Source organism: Lissotriton helveticus, chromosome 4_1 (genome assembly GCF_964261635.1).
Source record: "Lissotriton helveticus chromosome 4_1, aLisHel1.1, whole genome shotgun sequence".
NCBI classification, from domain to species: domain Eukaryota; kingdom Metazoa; phylum Chordata; class Amphibia; order Caudata; family Salamandridae; genus Lissotriton; species Lissotriton helveticus.
This window is the reverse complement of record NC_136063.1, coordinates 1,450,673,007-1,450,696,581: the sequence shown is the minus strand read 5'-3', so window position 1 is coordinate 1,450,696,581 and position 23,575 is coordinate 1,450,673,007.

The following is a 23,575-nucleotide window of genomic DNA, read 5'->3' as shown; positions in this document are numbered from 1 at the left end:
GGTACACTTGGGGTGGATACACTGCAGGAAAAGAACGACAAAGAAAAGAAGAACAACGATCAAACACTTGCAGAATGAAGAAAATATCCAACACATTCATATGGACTATATAAAACGCACCCGAATATAAAGTACGCACCAACATAGGATATACAAATAGTAAAAGAAAAGAGAAAGAATGTAGGGGATAAGGAGAACAAGAAAGGAAACAAGTCAAGAGCAGAACATGGAAAAGGAAAGAGGAGAGAAGGGTGAGAAGAGAAAGGAGAAAGATAAGAAGAAAGAGAAAAGTAAGCAGATCAAGGCAAAGTTGCCTGATCTGAGAGGAAAGAAGAAAACAAAACATCGGAAGCGAAGAGACGCCAGAGAGAAGACGGACATCAGCAAGCAACAGGCGAGCAAAAGGGAAGAAAAAGAAGAGGAAGACTGAGGAAAAGAAAGAACCTCAAAGTGGTAAGGACAGAGAAAAGAAACACGAAAAAGGAGCCATAATAGATCAAACCTGCAACTCAAGGACACTCAGTAGGATGAAAAAATATCAGACGTTTGTGTCCATTGTAGATGTAGAGATACTTTGAAGATATGCATGGAGCTTCTGAGGATCATCAAAGGAACGAGTACGGCCATTGTGGGAGATTTTACAGAGACATGGATGAAGAATACCATATTGGATGTTCAACTGTCGCATTTGAGGACGAAGATTCAAAAACTCCTTACGCCGCGCGTTTGTGGCATTAGAAAGGTCTTGTGAGATAAAAATGTTATGACCAGACCATAGAAGACGTTGTTTGATTCGTGCAGCTTTGAGAACTTGCATTAGTTCAGTGAATTCAGGAAAAAGGAGGATAATACCACGAGGTTTAGACGCATTAGAATGAAGACGTCCCAAACGATGGGCCTTTTGGATGTTGAGAGGATGAGAAGCAGGTTGAAGATCCAAAAGTTCATGCAGGAATTTCCGTATGAAGGACACCATATCAGACCCCTCCAAATTTTCTGGAACACCATAAATACGTTGGTTATTTCTACGATTTCGATTTTCAAGGACCTCGGTATGAAGCTTCAGTTGTTGAATTTCTTTTTCCAATAAGAGTATCTTAGAAGAGGCATCCTGGAGGTCACTGACACGTTGTTCTAGATTTAAGACCTTGCCTTCCATAACGGCCCATCGTTCTTCAATTTGCTTAAGTTTTTCATTAATGGCAGACATAAAAGTTTGAAGCCCCCTCACTTTCTCTAAGATGGAGTCCAGAATTGGGTTAGAAGAGGTATGAATAGGGGATGGTGGGTCATTTTTAAGACGCTTGGGTTTTGTGCCGGTGTGGGAAGATTTAACGACAGCCGCATCATGAGCCATGGTATCAACTTGAGGAAATACCAAAATTGAGGAAAAACGTGAGCTCAGAAAATTTGCAAGTCACTCACAAAAAGCTCAAGAATAACAGATCCAAGCAAGGCTGAGAAAGAATTGAAAAATATGCCCAAAAAAGTATTCACAAAAATGCACTTCGAAGGAAAGGCAATGGAGAGCACAGAGAGTGCTAATAGTAAATGAAGAGCGTGGGCTAATCCATCAGAAGGCACTATGGGCACTTTAAAAATGAGAAATCCTTGGAGGTCAAATAGGAAAAAGGAAATATAAGGATGACGAGCAGCCAGTCTGGAAAAACAGTAGTTGCGCCATTAGTGAGAAGGCAGAGCGTGGAATAAAAACAGACAATGGCTGAGAGGAGGCAGAGCTAAAATGGCGGTCGGAGTCTGAGAGGAAACATGTCGGGTTACAGTTGCAGCTACCTTGTGAAGGAAGGCATACCTGAAGTACTGCTGGAGGAAGGCTGGCAGCGTGAGAGGAATACCTGCACTCCGGTGAAGTGAAGTGCTGTGTTCGTGAGAGGAAAGACGCGAGCTCGGCAGCACAAAATGGCGGCCGCCCGCGTCCCGTAGCAGCAGAAAGACACCGGAGATGAAATGTACCTCAAAACCAGCAGGAAACGATGAAACGCCACCCTCAGTGTTCGCGGAGCATGTTCCGGTTTCGGAAAATGTAAGTTTCAAGCTCTCAGGGCATGGAATGCGGTCCGTAGGTCAGCGGGATTCCCACCTCTCGTCGGAGCTCACGGACGAACCGCCATTCCTCTCCGGCGCATAAGCCACGCCCCGTGCTTTCTTTTTAGAAGGTGGTCGGTCTGTGCATGAAAAGGTTACAGTTTGGGGATATGTAGGCTGGTAATTTGCTGAGGACCAGCAGTTCTGGTACAGATGACTTACACAGCTCCAACATTAGTCATTTTGGTACTGCGGATCCAATGACAGATCTGCAGTGCCTGAACAATCCGACTGGCTGGACACAAAATCAGGGAAACTATTGAGGCTGCCATTCTAGGAAGTGAGACTCAGTCACTGCATCTTGTAAGTGAAGAAAAAAGGCATATTAGGAGGTAGGGTGAACACACCCTGACCCTTAGCTATATGTACGGGGGTCCGATAGGCACCATCCCTGCAAATAAAATTGTATCTATTAACCTGAATCTCTGTTCTGTTAAATCAGGTTTGCACAGAAAAACATTTTACCAAACTAGATCTGAAAGAAGCTGTTTGGATTTAAGCAGAAGATAAATCGAAAACTGGGACTCTTTGAGTATTTGGTCATGCACTTCCCCCTGTGCAGTTCTCATGGCTCTTCCCAACAGCTCGTCAACAATATATTTTGGGATATATTGGATACTTTGTGTTATATACATGGATGATGTATTCATCGTTTCTAAATCCTTGGAGCAACATTGACAACATGTGAGGGAGGTGTTACGTAGGTTGCAAGATCATTCTCTATATGCCATACTAGATAAATGCATGTACAAAACATGATCAATGGCATTTTTAAGCTTTATATTGTCACATCAAGGTCTTAATATGGATCCTCAAAAGTTCTCAGCAGTGTTAGAATGGCTCTGTCTGCGCAATATTATGAGAAGTTCAAAGGTTTTTGGGATTTGCAAATTTCTACAGACATTTTATTGAGGCATTCATCATGGTAGTAACACCCACTGTGCAACTGACTAAAAATGATACACCTTTCTAGTGGGGCCAAGAACAACACTAATCATTTAAACAACTAAAAATAATTTTCACTATAGCTGCTGTTCTTAAACATGCTGATTATAGCATCCCATTTATCATCAATATAGATGATTCTTTGTTTGCCTTTTATTAAAAAGAGATCCCATTACAGAAGCTGTCTATACAGTGGCCTTTTTCTCATGCACTTTGAAATCTATATAACAGAATAACACTATCCATATGAAAGGTTTTGGCCATAAAGGAAGACATTTCTCACTGACATCATCACCTGGATGGACTGTTTACTAAGTAATAGTATGGATAAACCACAAGAACATAGGGTTTCTGAAATTGATGAAGTGTACCAATTCTCAAGATACTATGTTATTTTTTCTCCAAATGTTTTGTATCAGATAGCTTACATATGGGAAAAGGCCATGTAAAGCTGACGCTTTTTCATGACAGTCACAACTGGATAGAAGTCAAATGGGCATACCACAAATGTTGGCCATTCAAACAAATGTTTGAATTAGGTATGAATGCAAACTTAGGGGCAGATTTACAAGGCACTTGCGCCACTTTTGCGTCACTTTTAAAATGGGAAAAGTGACGCAAAATTGGCGCATTGGGCTTGTAAATCTGCCCCTTATTATTTTTAAAAGTAGGGTAGATTGTTCAAAAGGGGACAAAGTATATAGAGGTTTATATTTCCCCTTGAAATGCCTATAGTGAATATTCGGGAAGCAAGACCACCAGACTACCTAGACAAATTAGCATGCACTTTGTACCAGAGGTTCAAGGATACTGAAGTTATGATGCTAATTTGTTTTGGTGAAAATCCACTCAGCATTTAAATGAAGTTGGCCAAACATTGCGTAGCAACTATGGGACAGATTGGGCAGTGCGCGACTGGAAAACTGCTTTTTCAAATGTGCAAAATGCAATTCGGTAACTTATTACCGAATAACATTTTGCATTTGCGATTCAGTGTTTGGGAGGGGCATGTTTAGTGCGTCCAAATACTGAATCGGTATGGTAAGAATTACTGTTTCGTGACACAATTCCGGTTGCAAAACAGTAATACTACCACCGTTTAAAGACTGGTGGTAACCCATTCACAAAGGGTGAAGGGGCACCCCGTCGGCCCCTTTCCCTTTGAGTATCTAAATCAAAATATTTTTTAAGAGCAGGCATTGGTCCCACGGACCAGTGCTTACTCTTAAAAAATGAAACTTCAAAATTTCATTTTTTTCTTTTTAAATGCACCCGTTTTACTTTAAGGAAAACGGACTGCATTTTTTTTTTTTTAAACATGGTGTTCTGCTGAACTCAGCAGGTCACCAGTCCTGTGATGGCAGTGATCTGCAACCTAGATCATTAATATTCATGAGGTAGTTTAAGTGCCGACACACTAGGAACCCCTAAATGAAACTCAATGAGTTTCATACATTAGGAATAACCATTCGGTGAGAATCGCAAATAGGATATCGATTTTCCTAATTTTTTTACACCTGGCCCTATGTTGCTAGCTGGGTCCTTAACCCCTTGCATGCTGATGACGGCCCCCAGACGTCATGCACTGCGGTGCTCGTGTGCGGATGACGGCTGGGAGCCGTCATAAACCCGCCCACTTGCGATTTTGCTGCACTGGCGCAGAATCGCGGCCCCATGCAAGGGGTTAAATTAACGTGTGGACTTCAAATTTATACCTAAGCTGGCAGTTTTGTAGGGAATAGATGCCTCTACTAATTTTAATAAAGAGGTGTACTACCCTATTCTTGCAAAAGGCTTAACTTCAGTGACCCTGTGGATGTTCACAGGAGGAGAATAGGGTTTGACTCTTGCACCAACAAAGCTTAGTCGATCTCCATTCTGTTGGAGGCAAATGTACATGGCCTCTGTCAAAATGATTTCCAGTGAATAAGCAGCACTAACTAAATAGACATTTTACACTATCCAAAATGTATTATGGAATTATTGGGCCTCCACTCTCTAGGATCTTCTAAGCGAAATACAGGACGGTCACCTAATGTCATGCATGGCACAGTATCGCTTATGTAGCGGGTCATAAGAATTACTGTTAGAACATATTTTGGATGTTTATTCCCTGATTACAAGTATAGCTGCTATTTAGCACACCTGATAAATAACAATACCACAGGGTACGTTATTTATCGGGTGGGATAAATATCACCTATTACAAGTTTGTAGGCAGTAACATGTGGATTATAGTGTATAATGCATTAAAATCCACATGGTACAGTAAATAAGGTATGACTTCCCCCCATTACAATGCGGCAGGTTTGACCTGGTGAACTTTTTGACAGTTGAGGTCTTTAACGCATCCATGGCTGGCTATTTTAAGATACTTATTTCTTCCAAGACAGCATGCAAGGAAGTATTCTTCTTGGGCATCATGTTCTTCTTCTCCAACCTTTTCTCCATCTTTTTCTTCTTCTTCTACTTGTTTATTTTTCTTCTTTATTTCCCACTTTTTCCCTTTTTTATTCTTCTTCTGTTGCTCCTCGATCTCTTTCCCCCAGCTCTTCTTTTTCTTCTTCTATTTCTTCTTCTTTCCCCACTTCTTTTCCAACCTCTCCTTCTCTTTCTTCTTCCTCTGATGCTAGCCCTTACTTCTTCTCCCACTTCTCTTTCTTCTTCTTCTTACCCTCCAACTTAACCTTCTTCTCCTATTTCTTCTTTTTCTCAACCTCTTCTCTTTCTCATTCTTCTTGTTACCCTTCTTTTTCTTCTTATTTTTCCACTTCTCCTCCTCCGCTACTTCGGCCTCTCCTTCGTCTTCTTATTCTCCTGCTTCTTCTCATTCTTCTTCACTGATTCAGATTAGCAAGTGTATATAAAGCCCTGGCATAAAATAGGCAACCACCTGGAAATTATAGCAGCTAGAATAGATATACTTTGAGAGAAGCATGATAATATCGACACAGAATAATAGTTTTTGTGTTTTTCTTTGTCTCTGGCACTATCTTTCTTTTATTGTGTTTGCAACCATTACAGATTTTTAAGAAGCATCAGCGAGGTGAAGATGTGTCCCTGTGCCCTGATGAAATTGCCACAAATTGTGTAAGGCAATGAAACATGTCGGCTGTTTCCAATAAAATGGTCTAAACATGCAGTTTCTTTCAATCTGAGTGCGGACACTGTCAAAAATAAAGAATGTATGGAACAGTGGCCCACAACTCATTTTAATGTAGAAATGTATCTTTCTTCTTTTGCACATTACATGGTCTACATGGTTGATGGATTACAGTATCATCTACACATTATTTTTCCTTCACCTTTTCACATGAACTTGAGATCTGGGCAAAACTTCCACTTCTTCTTCTTTCCTTTTCTGTCATGAAAGTTGCTAATGATGACAGAACGAGCAAACTGGTGAGTACCATCCAGTAGCTCCACAGATTGTGCTTACGTGAGGCACTTTCTAACTTTTCTTACACTTTTTCTTTGGTGGATATGAGATCAATTGGGGATGATTGACAAACAAAAATCTTTTAAGAGAACACTTTGAGGTGGGCATGACTAGACAAATGAGCATAGTCCTACCTAGGAGTACATAATACCTGCTTGATACAAACGACAAACAGTCATAGTGTTCTGTGTGACCAGGTCATTTGTGTATGGATTCTGTGAGTGGAGGGCGACCTGGTTATATTCCCTCTGTTGCTCACATTTTTTGTTGATGCAATTGGCAGAGACAGTTCTATTGCCTATTGTACTACAGTTTCCATCATGAACACTTTCTAGTTAACTACAGCATGTTGTAAGAGGTGTTTGGTGTGACATACTTTTAGGCCAAGCAAATCTTAAGGACGGTCTTTGTGAAAAATTAAAATGGGAGGGGTTTTCCCTACTGGAAAATAGCTCTATCCACATCCTTAACTCTCCATTTACTCTACCAGGGAACCTAAACCAGTTTGCCAAAATAGCATAGGTACTACTCATCTCCCTGTGGGTGGCAGCAAGAGGCCGGACTGCCCCAGAGTCTTCTAGATATTTAAGGTGGGAAACATTTCCCAGTGAAAAGAATCTTGAACCAAGGGCCTGTTCACAGTTTAATCTTTGAAGCAAGTATGTAGTCACTTAACAAATCCAACCTTCTTTCTTCCTTTTGTCCACCTACACCTCTGGAACTCTCATTTCTCCCAGCATAGCTATTAGTTAAAGTTAAATAGGGTGTGCTATGGGCAAGATATGCAATTATTGTCTGCAATTCATCCTGGGCTGTATATAAGTGTCGGGCATGTCATAAAGCCATCTATAAGTACTCCTGTAGTACTTCTTCACGTCCACATAAATGCCTCTATGAATTGACCCCCACACATCTAAAAAAGGAAAATTCAGGCATTATATATAGACATTTTGGGGCACAGGAATCCAGCCTGCATTTTGCCATTCCCAAGTAGCGAATTCTACAGATTCGCTATTTGAGAATTGTGAAATGCTATGCATGTAGGAATCGCAAAATAAATTGCGATTCCTTAACATTACCTAATATTGATTCAGTAAATAGTGAATCGCTATTAGGTAATGTGACTCCATTCATTCCTATGGGTCTACAGACCCATAGGAATGAATGGTATTGCATTTGCTAATTGCAATTACCAAATTGCCCTCTTCCTCTTTGCACTTATACATAAAAGGAGATAGGCATTTCAGGGTCAATTCACAAGGGTATTTATAAGTATGTGAAGTTGTACTAATGTACTTCTACTTCAAGTACTCAATATGTGTTTGCGATTTGGCCCCAAAATGTTAAAATTCTCATATTTATAAAAGTAAACCAAGTATTTGAAATGTGTTTTCTGATTTGTGCATTAAGGCCCTGCTGATTAGATGCTGAAAAAAAATCATATACTTTTCTGACACTTTTAAAATGTTATACGTTTAGAAATTAGTTCAACATTTGGCATATGGGAGAAAAGTGCTGCAGCTTTGTGACTTTATGTGAGAGACTTATTGTGGATTGTGAATATTAAAAATGATTTGTGACAAAACCCTATCAGATCATATGTGTAGCTATACAGGGCAGCCCATACTTCTACAGTTGCCTTAAAATATGCCACCTATTCATATTTCTCAGCTCCTACAGCCTTCCTAGTGGCCTGACTCCATGTCATGAAATGCTTGCCATAGCTGAGATTGCACAGGAAGTGACAACATATGACATTCAGTACAAAACATATAGTGGCTATATTCTGTTAAGCAGTAGTCAGGCCACAGCAAAGGTCAATATGTAAGGGTCCATTGAAGTGGAACTATTGAGAGTAAAACAAAGGCAGAAGTTGCCCATGCTAAGGCTTTCTTTTAAAAAAAAGTAAGGGAACCCACAGTCAGATGAATGAAGATTTTGGTTGTCAAAAAGTGGCCACAAATTCCGACTGTACTTTATTGTGAAACAGTATCTTATTTTGCTAACAAACCTCTGTACTAATAGATCGGTTTGCAAAATACCAAATTGGAGGGGGTCGTAAAATATCCTGCTTATAAAGTATTCATTAGGCAGGTTGTAAATTGTGAATTCCTCCAATTGGCTTCGATCACAGGGATGTCCACCAGCAAGGAAAAGACAGCCATTCCTATGGTTGCATTTCCAAATATTTTTTTTTTAAACAGCCTCAATTCCCTAAAGGAAAAGAGGCTGTTTTTGTAAAAAATATTTTTTGAAGACTTCAGTATTGGCAGTGGTCCGACGGACCACTCACTGCCTACTCCCGCTGATGCTGCCTCCCTGATTCTCAAAGTGGGTAGATCCAGGGGGACCCTTTTCCTGTGCAAATCCATTACCACCCAAACTGCGGGTCTGTAACTTATTGATGGTTTGCAATAGAAATTACAAAACAGAATCGCATCTGGAAGGGGCATAAAAAACGCCGCTTTCAAATTATGATTTGTAAACCATTTCTAACCCCATTTTAGCAGTCGATAAAACTTTAATGAAATCTAAGTTGGGTTTAGTTTATAGAAAATAACTTTTTTGACATTGCAAGCCCTCTGTTTAGTACATCTGTCCCATATTTTTTGTAGTGAGATGTGCTTTATGAAATGTTTTGTGTTATTCTACTGTAGAGGATACATATAATCATGGCACAAGTCGAGGGTACACACGGGTAGACGATGTCTACCCACTCTATTCACAGCACCTGGATGTTATCAGATTCCAGCTAAGCCCATAACAAGGGCCAAAGTTAAGAGGCCATCAGGCCTCCTTTTGTTGGAGTATCCTGGCTGGGAGCTATCCGGAGCCTCACACGTAAATGCAATGGAGGGGAAACAAAGGCACACATCTTATCACTTCACAGGTACTTAAGAGAGGCATGCTTTTGACTTTGATCAGTCCATGTATATAGGAGATATGCATGCACTGTAAGAATGTCAGATGTGTTGGTCTGTCCCAAAATGTACACAAATAAAAATGTAAATACCACTATTTTGTTTTTATTTCTTTTAGAGCACTATAGTGCTGCTTATCCCATTGCAGGGCCTCAGAGCACTTTACATCACACATACACATACATTGACAATAAATCATATGTGTGTAAATCAATGTAAAGGATGTGTTACATAAGACAGTGAGGGATACAGGGTGTAGAAGCTACATGTCCTTCATGCCGCACTGTGCTATAGTAGAAGGATTACAATTTATGAACTGCAAGTAACGAAAGGATCTCTGTGTTACAAGCAGTAACCCACGTACCAATTTACTTCAAATAAAAGTCTGTCATCTGTGTGTTACATAATGTGCTTTGTCCGAGACATATTAACCGTCTATGCTACTTTGATCCAAAACCGGGACTAGACAAAACACAGATCTCTCAGCAAATATGTTAACCTCCAGAGTTATCTTATCATTATTAATATTCTCTGAGATTTAGCTAGCACACAAAGATCTCTGCAGCAGGTGCCTTAACACCATAAGATATATTAAAATGCAGACTTTGCAACCAAGTAAGCAGGGCAGATTTATGAGCCGGTTTGTGTCGCTATTTCACCACACAACGTGGTGCAAGAGCGATGCAAACCTTACATGTGGTTTATGAAGCCATGCAAGGCCACTTTGTGTGGCCCTGAGTGGCTCCATAAATCTGGTGTAAGGCAGCCCATCTCAAATTGTTGCGTTGCCTTGCTCTACCCTGGGAAGGCATTCCATGGGTGTTGTGTGGGTGTTCCCAAGCAACTTCCATGATTTTTGATGCATTTCCAGATTTACCAGAACTGGTAAATGTGGGAATGCTACAAAAAGATACGCTTTCCCAGGAGAGGTGCTTCGTGGTGAATGATCCTTATTTTTCCTAGTTTCTCCCTCTTTCTATGTGTTTTGCATTCTGCAGTTCACATAGAAAGACTAATATGTCTCTCAGGATTGTTTTTGTGCAGGGAGGTGTTGCTTCCTGTCCAAAATCGATCCTACATACAATACAGGAACCCTTGCACCATGGTGCAATGGTGCCCACATTGGAGCTAGGCGGCCAAAAGGGCACACACACAGGGTAAAAGGCAGGAATATGCCCTGCTGCCTTAAATACAGTGCATTCCTGCCCTTTGCCTGTCACGCAGCGCAGCAAGGTGGCTTGCTGTGCTGCACTGCATGACATTCTCGTAACTAGGCCCCTGAACGTATACGTTGAGGCCCAGATTTTCCTTCGGGTTGCGTCACTTTTTTTGCACAACCCCGATGCAAAATCTAATTTGTTTAATATTGTAATGTCCTCAAATATCCTGTTAAATATACGTGTGCGATCTTAAGATCACTGCTTGTTATGTCACTTCTTGTAAATTCATGGAATGTGATGCCACTTCCTATGATATGACGTGTGATGTCACATGCCGTGATGTCACAGACAGTGATGTCACATGCTAATATGTCAATTGTATACTGCCTAAATTATCAAGGGATTTATCTCCGCTTTTTTGGCTTTAAAAGCCAAGAAAGCGGAGATAACATTATCTCCCTATTACCTAGCTGTCGCTAACACCAGTTAGCGACAGCTAGTAGGAGATAGCGACCATCTTGGGCCCCGTTTTGCATATCAGGGATATTTATCACTAATGACATGCAAAGTGGGCATGCCAAGATGTTAGCGACTGGAAACAGTCGCTAACATCGCTATCTCCTATTACCAACTTTTGGAGATATTCGCGCTAAGCGCGAATATCTCCAAAAGCTAACACCTGCCCTGAGCAGTTCTTAGCCATGTTATCCAATGGGAGGTGGATAACATGGCTAAGAGCATTTGCTCGGTAATGCATGAATATCGCTGACTTTTCAGCGATATTCATGCATTTCGGCCGATTTTTATCGATTTTTATCGCTTAGGATATAAACCTTGATAATATCAAGGCTCCTAAGCGATACAAATCGTCGCTACACGGCGATAAAATTATTGTCGCTAAGCCAACCTAGCGATAATTATCGCTAGTTGTTGGTAATATGCCCCCTTGGGGTGTGCCCCCAATTTTTTAGTACATGTGCTCTGCCTATAATCCTTATTGTTCCATAGGACAGGTAAACAGTATTGTAAAAGTTCTGTTGCTTTTTACTGCTCACTCTTAAATATCATGATTATCTTGTAATGTTTTAATGTGTGTTTTACGAGTTTTACAGAGTTATCTGATGACAAGCACAGGTCAAGTTCAAAATATCGAAGTATCTCTCTAGTAACTTACTGTTCCCTCACATCACATAGGTTTGCCTTTTCCATAGGCTGCAGGCAGAGAGTGACATCTGCTAAAGATTGACTAAACCAGCGAAACTTGATTTTACGTCATGCTGTTGAATCCTTTTTTTGGTGTTATCCGCGCCCTTACACTTCTTATGGGATTGTAATGTAACACATACAAATGAGATCAATGAGGAAAGGGGAGTAAAACAGAAAATTAATATCCCAAAAAAGCTTTTCTTAACAAGTTCCCACTGTTTAAATCTAACAATAGAGCAATGAAGGGCATTTCCTCTAATAGTCCATCCGGAAAGTAAAAGTGACTTAATTAATGTCTGTTGCACTTGTACTTGTATTTATTTATTCTTGAACCTGAAGTAGGCATTTGTAACATGTGAAAAATAAAATGATTTCATAACATACTACAATGAGCAATGACTGGTGCGGCCATATCGGAAAATAATCACATTTAACAGATCAGTGTCCTGCCTTGATATGACCTTCTGTCCCATGATTAGTCTAAGAGAAACTGGTTTTCCATTACAATGATGTTCTATGGGATGATTTTCCCAGTGATATTCCGAGGTGGAATCACCAGTGGTTTCTCTAAAGACATTTCATGTAACCAGAGCTTCATCCCTAAATCCCTAAATGCAATGCAGTGCACGCAACAAAATTAGTTTTATTTATTTATATGTGTACTTACCTGTGAACCTCCGTAATCCATAGTTTACTACCCCTCACCCTGCCCCTCCTCCTCCTCCTCACGTCACCGCCCAGCAGCTACTCCCACTACCGACCCCGGCTGCTTACCATTATGTAGATAGGACTTCAATATTCTGGACATCCACATTCTTGAGTCGATATTTCTGTAGGTCGATATTCTGACTCTCGATATTCTGTCATTGATCCACTTCCCATGCAAGCTTTTGAGAATCAGTCCCCCTGTGTTCACACTGGAGCATAAACATGTTTGATTCAGGTTTTTGTTAGAGGTGATTCACAAAATGTTTATTTGCTGTATTTTAGGGACCAGTGCTGTATCATCTAGCTCAGTGTTTCCCAAACTCTGGGTCTCACCCCACTGGTGGGTTGTGAGCTGGTTCATGAAAGAACAAGCATTAAATAAAGATGCTTTTAAATTCTGTATTTATCTTGGCACATTTCCTGCTCAAAGACAGAGGCCAAAGGTCAGGCTAGGTCTTCAAACTAAATTCTGCTTATTTTTTTAACACAGAGACACAGTGATTGGTGTTTACAAACTCTTCTCACTTTACAGTCAGAGACAGAAAAGTAAAGTGAATTATGCTTCAGTCTTGCTGGCAGCCATGGCCCGTGGAGGGAGTTTCGGTGGGGCGGAGAGGCGGGGGCGGGGGAGGGGCAGGGTGGGGGGTGCTAAAAACCGGAGTTTGGATAATTGAAGCTAATTAAACAATGTAATAAATAAAACTAATTTCGTAGCACACCCTGCATCACATTTTGCGATGCAGGGCACGCTACGAAATTAGTTTTATTAATTAAATTGTTTACTTACCTTCAATTATCCATACTCCGGTTTTTAGCACCCCCCACCCCGCCTCTCTGCCCCACCTAAACACCCTCCACGGACCGCGGCTGCTTGCTGGGGTACAGAGAGTGTGGAAGGAAAGGCTCTAGGATATCTGTAAATGAACTGTACACATTCAAGAGTTCGGAAAGCAAAAATGAAACACATTTGTGAAGTGTGATGGAAACAAAGATTTTAATAGGATCAAAAGAAATTAAGACACTTTACTTGGTGATACAAAAATTATAATTATTACCTGAAACCCACTATCATTTGGGCGCAATATAGTTTTTATCAGCAAATCTGTATGGCTGTGCAAATTTAGTTTCATTTCAAAAGAAGTGTGCTGTCTGTAGATAACAGTGCACTACCAAGGGAAGCTTCAGTTACATAAAAAAAATAGCCTGCCTCATGTCCATTAAAACTAGGTAGGTCACAAAAGTTTGACGTTCCAAAATGTTGGTTGTGGTTCTAAAATGTTTGGTAAGCATACTAGAAGTTCTATTTAGTACCAGTGTGTATTGAGTGATCTTCTACTTATGTAGATATGGTTGTTCATTTTCATAGCATGGACCTATGGACATACTTTTGCCATTTTTCAGCCTGTCACCCAGAATCTATCAAGAGTGCAAATCTGCCGACTCATGCTTGCTCATACTTGAACTCTGTGCATGAGGCAAAGTTTATGAATCCGATAAGCACACTTGCTCCTGAAAATAGAAACAGCTACTGTTCGTTTGCTTAATCTTGATAATATAGCCTATTCATATCTGAGATTATTTCTATGGGAATATTACCGTAAATAAAACATGATTGCAAATGTCATTATCTCACTTTGTCAAATGTTCTCAATAAAATTTCCTGTGCACAGCAAGTTAATGTTGCAGCTCTGGGCACATGATAAGAGTGAGAGAAACACACTTTGACATGGCATTGCTGTGTAAACAATGAGCTTTTTTCATAAACCACAAGCACTGCCAGGTCTAGTAAACGCAAAGCTCAGCATTTTATGGATGTCTTATTTTATTTATATTTCCATCTCCCGTCCTTTCTGCAACTGCTTTAGGCTAACTTCAACATGCTAGTCTTCTCAAAATATAGAGACTAATTTAGACGTGGTTTGTAACTGCAAACAACCAATTTGAGATGGAAGTGGGACGTCTCCCATTGGTAGAATCTTTTCAAGTTTATAGTCTCCTTGCAGAAATACCACAGCCTTGCTATGTCGATTGGGGTGGTACCTCCAGTGGATTCTCCACAGAAGCAGGTGCCTAGGCCCCAGGGTGACCAACTGGCATGGGTGCAAATTCAGGATGGTGAGTGTAAAAATTCAGGACAAAAGGGTCAAAATTCAGGACAAAAATTCAGGACAGGAAGTCAAAATTCAGGACAAAACCTCTGGACAAAAGGTACGTTTTACAGAAACATCAGATGAGGTTGTGCAATAGCATGTAAGTAAGTAAATAGACAACCACTTAAGTACAAGTTAAAATAAGTTTATATTAGGTTAAAACAATCGTGTATTTCACGTTTTTTCAGTATGCACGCAGCTTTGATCAACTGTGCAGGTCTTTTTGTGGTATTTCATATGATAATAATCTATATATATGGTTACAGCACTGGGTTGTTCAGTCTGATATTTTGTTTACAATTCATGGTCCTGAGCAGGTATGTTTGGTGAAAGAAATGCTCGGGAAGATCTGCTCGGATAGACATTGTGAGATGTAAAGTGACACGCATAAGATGCAGCTAATCCATATCCGAACATATTCAACCATTTGCAAACCTATCCATCATGTATCCTTCCATCCAGCATTTCACTCATCCATCCCTCCATCCACACTTTCACTCACCCATCCATTATCCATCCATCCACCCACCCTTTCACCTTATCTATCTGCGCATTCATCCATCCACTCTTCCACCTGTCCATCCATTCACTCATCCATCCAGCCATTTACCCTTTCACCCATCCAGCCACCCTTTCACTTACTCATCCATCCACCCAGTCACTCATCCTTCCACACATTCAAACTCACTTTCTCTCTCCTTCGACCCTATCACTTAGCCATCCATCCTTCCATCCAGCCAACCATCTATCTACTCATCCACTCATAAATCCATCCATTGACCCTATCACTCATCCATCCTTTCAGTCATCCATCCATCTTTTCTCTCATCCATCCACCATTTCACTCCTTCACTCTTCTATCCAACCTTTTGCCCATGTCCCCTCCCTTTCACTCACTCATCTATCCTTACATCCACCCTTTCACTCATCTGTCCATCCATTCACCCTTTCACTTATCAATTCATCCATCATCCATCCTCCCATCCTTTCTCTCATTATCCATCCATTAACCCTTTCATTCATCCATTCACACTTTCACTAATCCATCCAGCCATCCACCCATCCCGTCACTTACTCTCTCACCCACCTTTTCACATTCATTATGAGCTGAGCCTTCCTCTGCAGAGTTGCAGACAGAAGAGACTCATCAGGAACTCAACCCATGCTGTAGTTCCTAAAGCAAAGGGAGGGGCCAAGACACCACTGCACATAGTCAATCTGAAACCTTGGAAGTCATGAGGCATGCATGGTGCACAGTGCCAGGACGTGAGGTGACTGTGGCATGGTGTTGTATTGTGGGCTTTAAGTGGGATGACAACACTGGTGGGGGTGTCTCCAAAGTGAGTGTTTGATGTAATTAAGAGTGTAGCTTAAAACATCTAAGCTAAAAATCTGTGCTTAGCATAGTGTGCTGCCCAACTGGTATTTTTCTGCTTTTGTCATTGCATTCAGATATATAATACAGCAAGTAATATTACACCTACAACAAGCCAGAACTGTAGGCTTTGTCAATGGTTGTTAGTGGCATAAAACAAAAAAGTAGGAACCATGGCTTTGTTGAATATAATATTGAAAATGCCTTAGCTCTAAAATGATGAGACTGTGAAAGACCATAACCCTTTTTTAAACTTCTTTCACCGCCTTTTTTTGATGAACTGGATTCTCTCGTAGCAGCATGGGTGTTTTCATACATTTACCAGCCAGACTGGCCCAATATCATTCTGTATGTGGCAATCAGCCCCATACAGAATGACAATGGGTGGGATGGGGCTGCTCTTGCGCTCAGATGTTTCCCAAAGGTCAAAATTACAGACAAAATGTGTCTGTAAAAGGGATCATCATGGACAATGGACGTGAGATCCAAATTACGGACGGTCCATGAAATTTACGGACTGCTGGTCACCCTACTAGGCCCATCCCCTCCACACTTACCTGTGACAAATCCTCTGACCAGTCCAAATCTTTTCGGACCCAGTTCGCTGCTTTGAGTCACTCTCCTCTGTCCTTTGTCTTTCTCCCTTTCTTTCACACTATTTCCTCGCTCTTTCTGTGTCACACCTTCTTTGTGCCTACTTCCTACTTTTTCTTTTGCACCAGTTGTGCCCCCTGCTTATGGTTTTTGTCTGCACCTTGCACTCTCTCATTCTATGGCTCGTCTGGCCTCCCTTTTTGCTCCCCCTGCAGCAGTGCGCTGTGCTGTATAGGTTCGCCACTTTGCTCCATCACCCCTTTTCCTTCCTCTTAATTTCCTCGAATTACCCTTTTCCTCTTTTTTGCTGTTTTCAGCTCTTTAAGCTGTCTTTGCTGCTTCAGATCTTTTCTGTTTTTCCAGCCTGCTTTAGGCCTTTTTGTTTTTTCAGCCCTTTAACTCGCTTTTTGAGCCTCTGTTCCTTGTGCGCTCTTTGCTGCCCTTGACCCCCCATGCGATACTGCACCTTTTTCCTGCCTCCTGCCTTCCCATGCTCCTCACCCGCTTCTTCTCCTGGTCATCTTCTCTTCGTCCCCCTCTTCCACACAGCCCCACCCACAACCCCACATTCTCTTCCCCTCCCAGGACCTATTTATGGGCAGCAGCTGTGTGGTGCCAGTGAGAAGATGCCTTGGCTCAGCCACCTTAGACTTACCTGTGGCCGGTTCTCCGACCAGTCCAAGCCCCATTCGGACCTGGCATGCTGCCCATAGGCACCCTCTTCTGCCCTTTGGTGCTCTTCCTCTCTTTTAAACCTTTTGCTCTCTCTCTCTGTCTCTCTGCAACACCTTTGTGTCTTCTGCTCAAATTTTCTTTTGCATCTCATGTGTCCTCTGCTCATTACTTTTGTCTGTATCTCCCATTCTCTGAATTTCGGGCTCCTCTGGCCCCACTTTTTGCTCCACCTGCAGCAGCATGCTCTGCTGCGCAGTCTTGACACACTTGCTTCTTCACCCCGTTTCCTGCTTCTTAATTCCCTCTCATTTCATTGGCTAGCCTTTTTCGTCTTTTTTCTCTCTTCCTCTTTTCAGTCCTTTTCTGTCTTTTTCCACCCATTTCAGCCCATTTCTCGGCTCTTGGCTGTCCTCAGGCCCCATTCCCACTTGCACCTTTTTTCCATCCTTCCACCTCCTCAGCTGCTTTCTGTTCTCCCACATCATCTTCTCTTCTTCTTACTGTTCCACTCAGCCCTGCACAACGCTCCCATGCTCTTCCCTAGGAATTACCCAATGGAGGCCACTGTTGCATGTCCACGCACAGCGGACACTCACGGCACACCTCAGCTGCAACAAAGGCAAGCCCGCCTGCATCTGTCCTTGCACCGAGCACCTCAAATCTTGGTCCAACCGCCACCCCCATTGATACCCTGCATTACTTCTTCGTTCGCTCGACTCAATATACCTCTCCCGCACTGCTGGTGTACCACACAAACACAGAGGGATCCTTTACCTGCACCCACTGCCACATCATATGCAGCACCCTCTCCACACACCCCACATCAGCACTAGTCACTCCAACCATACAGCCAGGCAGTATCTCACCAAACAAAGAACTAACACCCCAATGCTTTCTAACATGCTTGCTACTTAACGCCCACTCACTCAGCAAACACAGAGCCAACATTTGGGACCTGCTGAGCAGTGACTCACTGGACCTTCTCTTCATCGTGGATATCGGTCTAAACCCAACATTGGTAACCAACATCATCACTGCAATCCTAATAGGCTACACAATAGCACAACTGCCTTCAGAAGCCAGGAGAGGGACTCACAATCATCTCCAAAGACTCCATCAAGTGCACCATGACCACAGAGATTGCAAGTCCTGTCATGGAACATCTACACTTCAAACTGCAGATCTCCAACAACTTCAACGTAAGTGGAACCATCATCTACCGTCCCCCAACATGAAAATCATCCACTTTGGGTCCTCAATGGACTCCTGCCCCCACCACATCTATAACTTCCGCACATCGCTAGTCAGCAGAACATTCACCCACATCCTGAACACCTCCATCACCCCCTTCCTGGAAGCATGGAAGCACACAGTAATCAACAGTTCTCAAGAAACTATATAATTATCTTCCGAGCACTCAAAATCATAAAACACAGTCTTTGAAATGTCGTTCTGTTCAATTTAATGTCCAAATTCAAGTGTACTTCAATTCAAGATCCATCACATAATTAGACGCAGCCAACACGTGTTTCGTCAAGTCCGTTTAGACATATGAATTCTTCAGAGATTATTTTGGTGAGTTACTGTGACAATACTTGTTCACACTTTATGCAATATTTTGCTATAGATTGGATACATGATAGTTGCACCTGAAGGACTTGATTTTCAATTGGGTAGGATGGTGTCACCTAAGAACCACAACCTAATACTCTACACAGCCCTGAACTACTGTTCTAGGCTAATTTATAACACGAGATGGAGATCCATTGAATATTGGGGGTGTTTGATACTTTACACTATATTTAGTTAATTTACACTTTTCTGTGGTAACTTGAGTACGATTTTGGGGGGACCCTTTTCTTACTTATTAATTAATTTTTCATCAAATCTTTGATGGCTTGAGGGTGTATCCCTTAAGGAATTCTATTGGAAATGCAGTGGAAGCATTAATACATCTGTTTCTGTATTTTGAAGACTTGTTATTTACTTTGCTATTTGGGTTGGAGCCCTGAAGAAGTCATATGTCTAAACGGACTTGAAGAAACACGTGTTGGCTGAGTCTAATTATGTGATGGATCTTGGATTGAAGTACACTTGAATTTGGACATTAATTTGAACAGAACGACATTTCAAAGACTGTGTTTTATGATTTTGAGTGATCGGAAGATAATTATACTGTTTATTGAACCACTTATGTGGTTTACTTCTGGGGATGTGGTAACTGGCCCCGTTTCATCCTGAGCACCTTTCTACAAATTGCAACTCTACATTGACCTTGATTTGCTGTGCGCTCTTTCAAACTGTTACCGTTTGTGTTGTATTTTCTCAAGAAACTATTTGCCAACCACAGCCTGCTGACAAACATCTGTCCTGTCTCCCTGCTTACCTACACTACCCAGAAATAGTAATAAAAAATTCCACCAATAAGCAATCACAAGCCATCTTGAGCTCCACTAACTACTGGCCAGAACACAATCGGGCTTCAGAAAAAAACAAAGCACAGAAACTGCACTCATTTCAGCAACTAACGATATCAGGAGCATCCCAGACAGAGAAGAAACAATATCCTTCATCCTGCTCAACCTCTCCACAGCTTTGAACACAGTACCCTACCACATACTCAGCGGAAGAACTCCACAAGACTGGCACCCAAGGACCAGCAGTCAACTTGGTCTGCTCCTACCTTACGGGATGAAGCCAAAGAGTAAGACTGCCTCCTTTCACATCGGATGACAAGAACCAAATATGTGGAGTCCCCCTGGGATCATCACTCAGCCTGAGCTTGTTCAGCTTCTACATGCTACAACTCGCCAACATCATCAGATCTCAAGGCATCACCATCCTCTACTATGCAGATAACACTCAACTCATCCTGTCATATACAGAAAAGACATCCACCACCAAGACCAACTCCACCAACTGTAAGACATTGGTAGTAGACTGGATGAGTACCAACTGCTGGAAACTCAACTCTGAGAAAACAAAAACAGAGATTTTGAAAAACAGGACCTTCCCATGGCATCCCACCTGGTGGCCAATAAACCTAGACCCACGCCAGTGCCTACTGACCATGCCAGAAATCTGAGGATCATTCTTGAGGACAAGCTCAACATGACAGCACAATTCAACACAGTGGGACACCACTGCTAGACTCACGCTCAATGTCCTTCACTGCACCTTATCTCACCTCATCTCAGGGAGCTCCAGTGGCTCCCCATACAAAAATGTCAGCCAGTTCAAGCTCCTCATGCACACCTACAAAGTCCTACTTGACATTGGAACTGCATACTTTAACAGCTGCATACACTTTTACAAACCATCCAGACAGCTAGGCTGAGCCTCGCTCTCACTAGCACACGCTTCCTGCATATACAAAAGCAAAAGAGGAGGCCACTCCTTCTCCTACATCACACTCAAAACATAGAAAGACCTCCCACAACAAATTAGAGCCTCCTTCTCTCTACTTGGGTTTTGCAAGAAGCTGAAGACCTGGCTCTAATTCTACGAGGGCTTCATGCCCATACACCTGTTCAGTGCCTGAATGCGTTCATGGGTGGTTAGAGCACTCTACAACTTTACTAGTATGACACTGGCACAGGACCCACCAGTGGAGGCTTTATCTTATCAGTCTCGTATGAGCAGAGCATGCAAACATACACAAATATGACAGTGATAAGCCGTTCCTGCATTTCTTCACTCATCACCCACTCCAAGGCCACTCACATCTCTTTTTTTATTTAATGATTTTTACAGTTTCCGTTTATCACTTTAATACAGCACATTAAAAGATCACCTCAAATTAACTAAAATTCAGACCTCACATCTACTGACCATTTCACTTTAAATCATAATAAAATAACATTTTGCATGACTAAAGTGCAGGAGAAAATAAAAGTGCTATCATAAAGTGCTCTTGGTGCTCCTATATACATTACATAAAGCCCCTAAATGTTCATCCTAATTCATCACTTAACCTGCGTACCTACCTATTCAAAAATATTCCTACATTTCTCAGTCAACAATGCGACAATACATGAAAATAGCATAGACACATAGGAATCGATTCCGATCCGGTAAAAAGCGCTCCGAATTACCGTTCGGAGCATTTTTCCTGTACGAATCGTACCCTGCAACGTCCCCCGTACGTACGACGAAGTACGATCCGTACCAGGAGCTGGACTCCGTACGAATCGTACAGGGACCGTACGAATCAAATCCCCATACGAATCTCCCTCGGAACCCGCTGTACGCGACATCTGTACGGTTCGCGGCTGCTTTTTTCCGAACCGGCAAGTACGATTCGTGTTGGGTACGCACCGTACGACCCTTTTTCTATGGGAGCTGAAAACAGCCGTAAAACCAGAGTTCGCCCCGAAACAGGTACGGAACGCCCCCCCTGGGTGCGGTGCGTACCCCCATGATCACAGGGGTACGGTGCGTACCCCTGCGATCACGGGGTGTACGCACCGTACCCCACGATCTTGGCGTGTACGCACCGTACCCCATGTACGCTGGGTGTACAGTGCATAACCCATGTCCGCTGGGTGTACGGTGCATACCCCCCATGATCGCAGAGGTACGGTGCTTACCCCTGCGATCATGGAGGGGTACGCACCGTACGGTGTGTATGTGAATGTGCGCTTTTCCGTACAAATCACCCTTACCTGACGTGGACCGTACGAATCGCGTCCTGATACCCCGGTCCGGATCGTACTCATCGAGTCGTACGGTGTGTGTATGAGTCATACTGAAATGGCTCCGGATGCGAATCGTACGGACGAGAATTTTACCGGATCGGAATCGGCCCCATAATATCTACATTGCATGAAGTGAAAAAGTGCTTTTATAGCATAACGTGTATTTTATAAAGCATACATTCACCCCAGGGTATCTTGGCACTGAATAACAGATGTCTGTTGTAACCAAATCAATGGAACTCATTTTATCGACCTCAGAAGGATAAAACACTGAGTGGGCCTGCTGGGATTTAAACCAGTGACCATGCAGTCAAACACAGGCCCTTACAGTGGACACATTAGTGCACTTAGCCACAAGACCTGGCCTTTATATGAACCCTCTGCTTAACATATAGTGTAAAACAAATGCAAAATAAAAAAAAATTGTTCTACTTCTCCCTACCCTTTTGGTGTGCAAAAAAGCTTCATTGTAAACTCCAACCAGATTATTAAACCATGCTTTAGAATTGGGTGGGTCCCTTGATCGCCATTGACTGGTTGTCACTAACCGAGTGATTAAAATAGCTATATGCAACTAGGCCTGCTTATTTCTTAACCTTATACCCATAGGTATAGTACTACCTAGTAGTGTAGCTTTAGCATCTGGTACAAACCAAGCTCCTAAAATCTATTGAGCAGATTTTAGTCCCCCATCCCAATGTCCTGCCAACCTTGGGCAGCTCCAAATCATGTGCTCCATGTGCCCACCGAGTCACATTTGGGGCAGTGCTGGGAATTTTCTCATTTCGCAGGGGTATAGTACACTAACCAAGCTGAATAGATTTACATTCACTTACAATTAACTCCCCATAGCGACTGAATACTAAACAAGCATTTGCAATTCAAACAGTCTCGCCTTTGGGACCTTATATGTATTTAGCTATGCAGTACATTAGCCTGGGTGCTGAAACATCTACTGCTCTTTAACATGGAGGGAAAGTAAGGACCAAACTTCGTGACACGCCAGGTATGGGAACACATGGAGAGAAATATTACTTTCCAGAGGGAAATGGTATAGTCCAAAGCTCTGTTTTTAATAAAAAATTAGGGCCTTCAGTGATCATATCACTACAAATACAAGTTTTGAAAAAAATATTATTGTTTATGGGTGCTCTTGGAAGACAATTTCTATGAACTGGAATCTAGAGAATGCTTAAGTGATTTTGGTATTTTACTGACCTCTTCTGGTCGTTTTCTATCAAGAAAGTTAAATAGAGGCAGTTGCCAGAAAAAGAAAAAAAAGAATGTTTCTCAGCAGAAAGCAATTCTGGTATTTTACTGACCACTGCTGGTCGTTTTCTATAAAGATAGTTAAATAGATGCAGTTGAACAGAAATAAAGTCCCTAAGCAGAAGCAGACAAGTCCTAGGGCTGATCTCCAGAGCCCACAAATTACATACACATATAAGTATATAATAAGCATATACTAAAGTATATACAAGAGGTCTCGAATGCTAGACCTACAAACAAGGCTTCAGATTAACCTCCTATCTCTACTTCCCCTGAGCAGTACAAAACACTTCATCAGCCTTTCTATGGCTTATATGTCCCCATTTTACC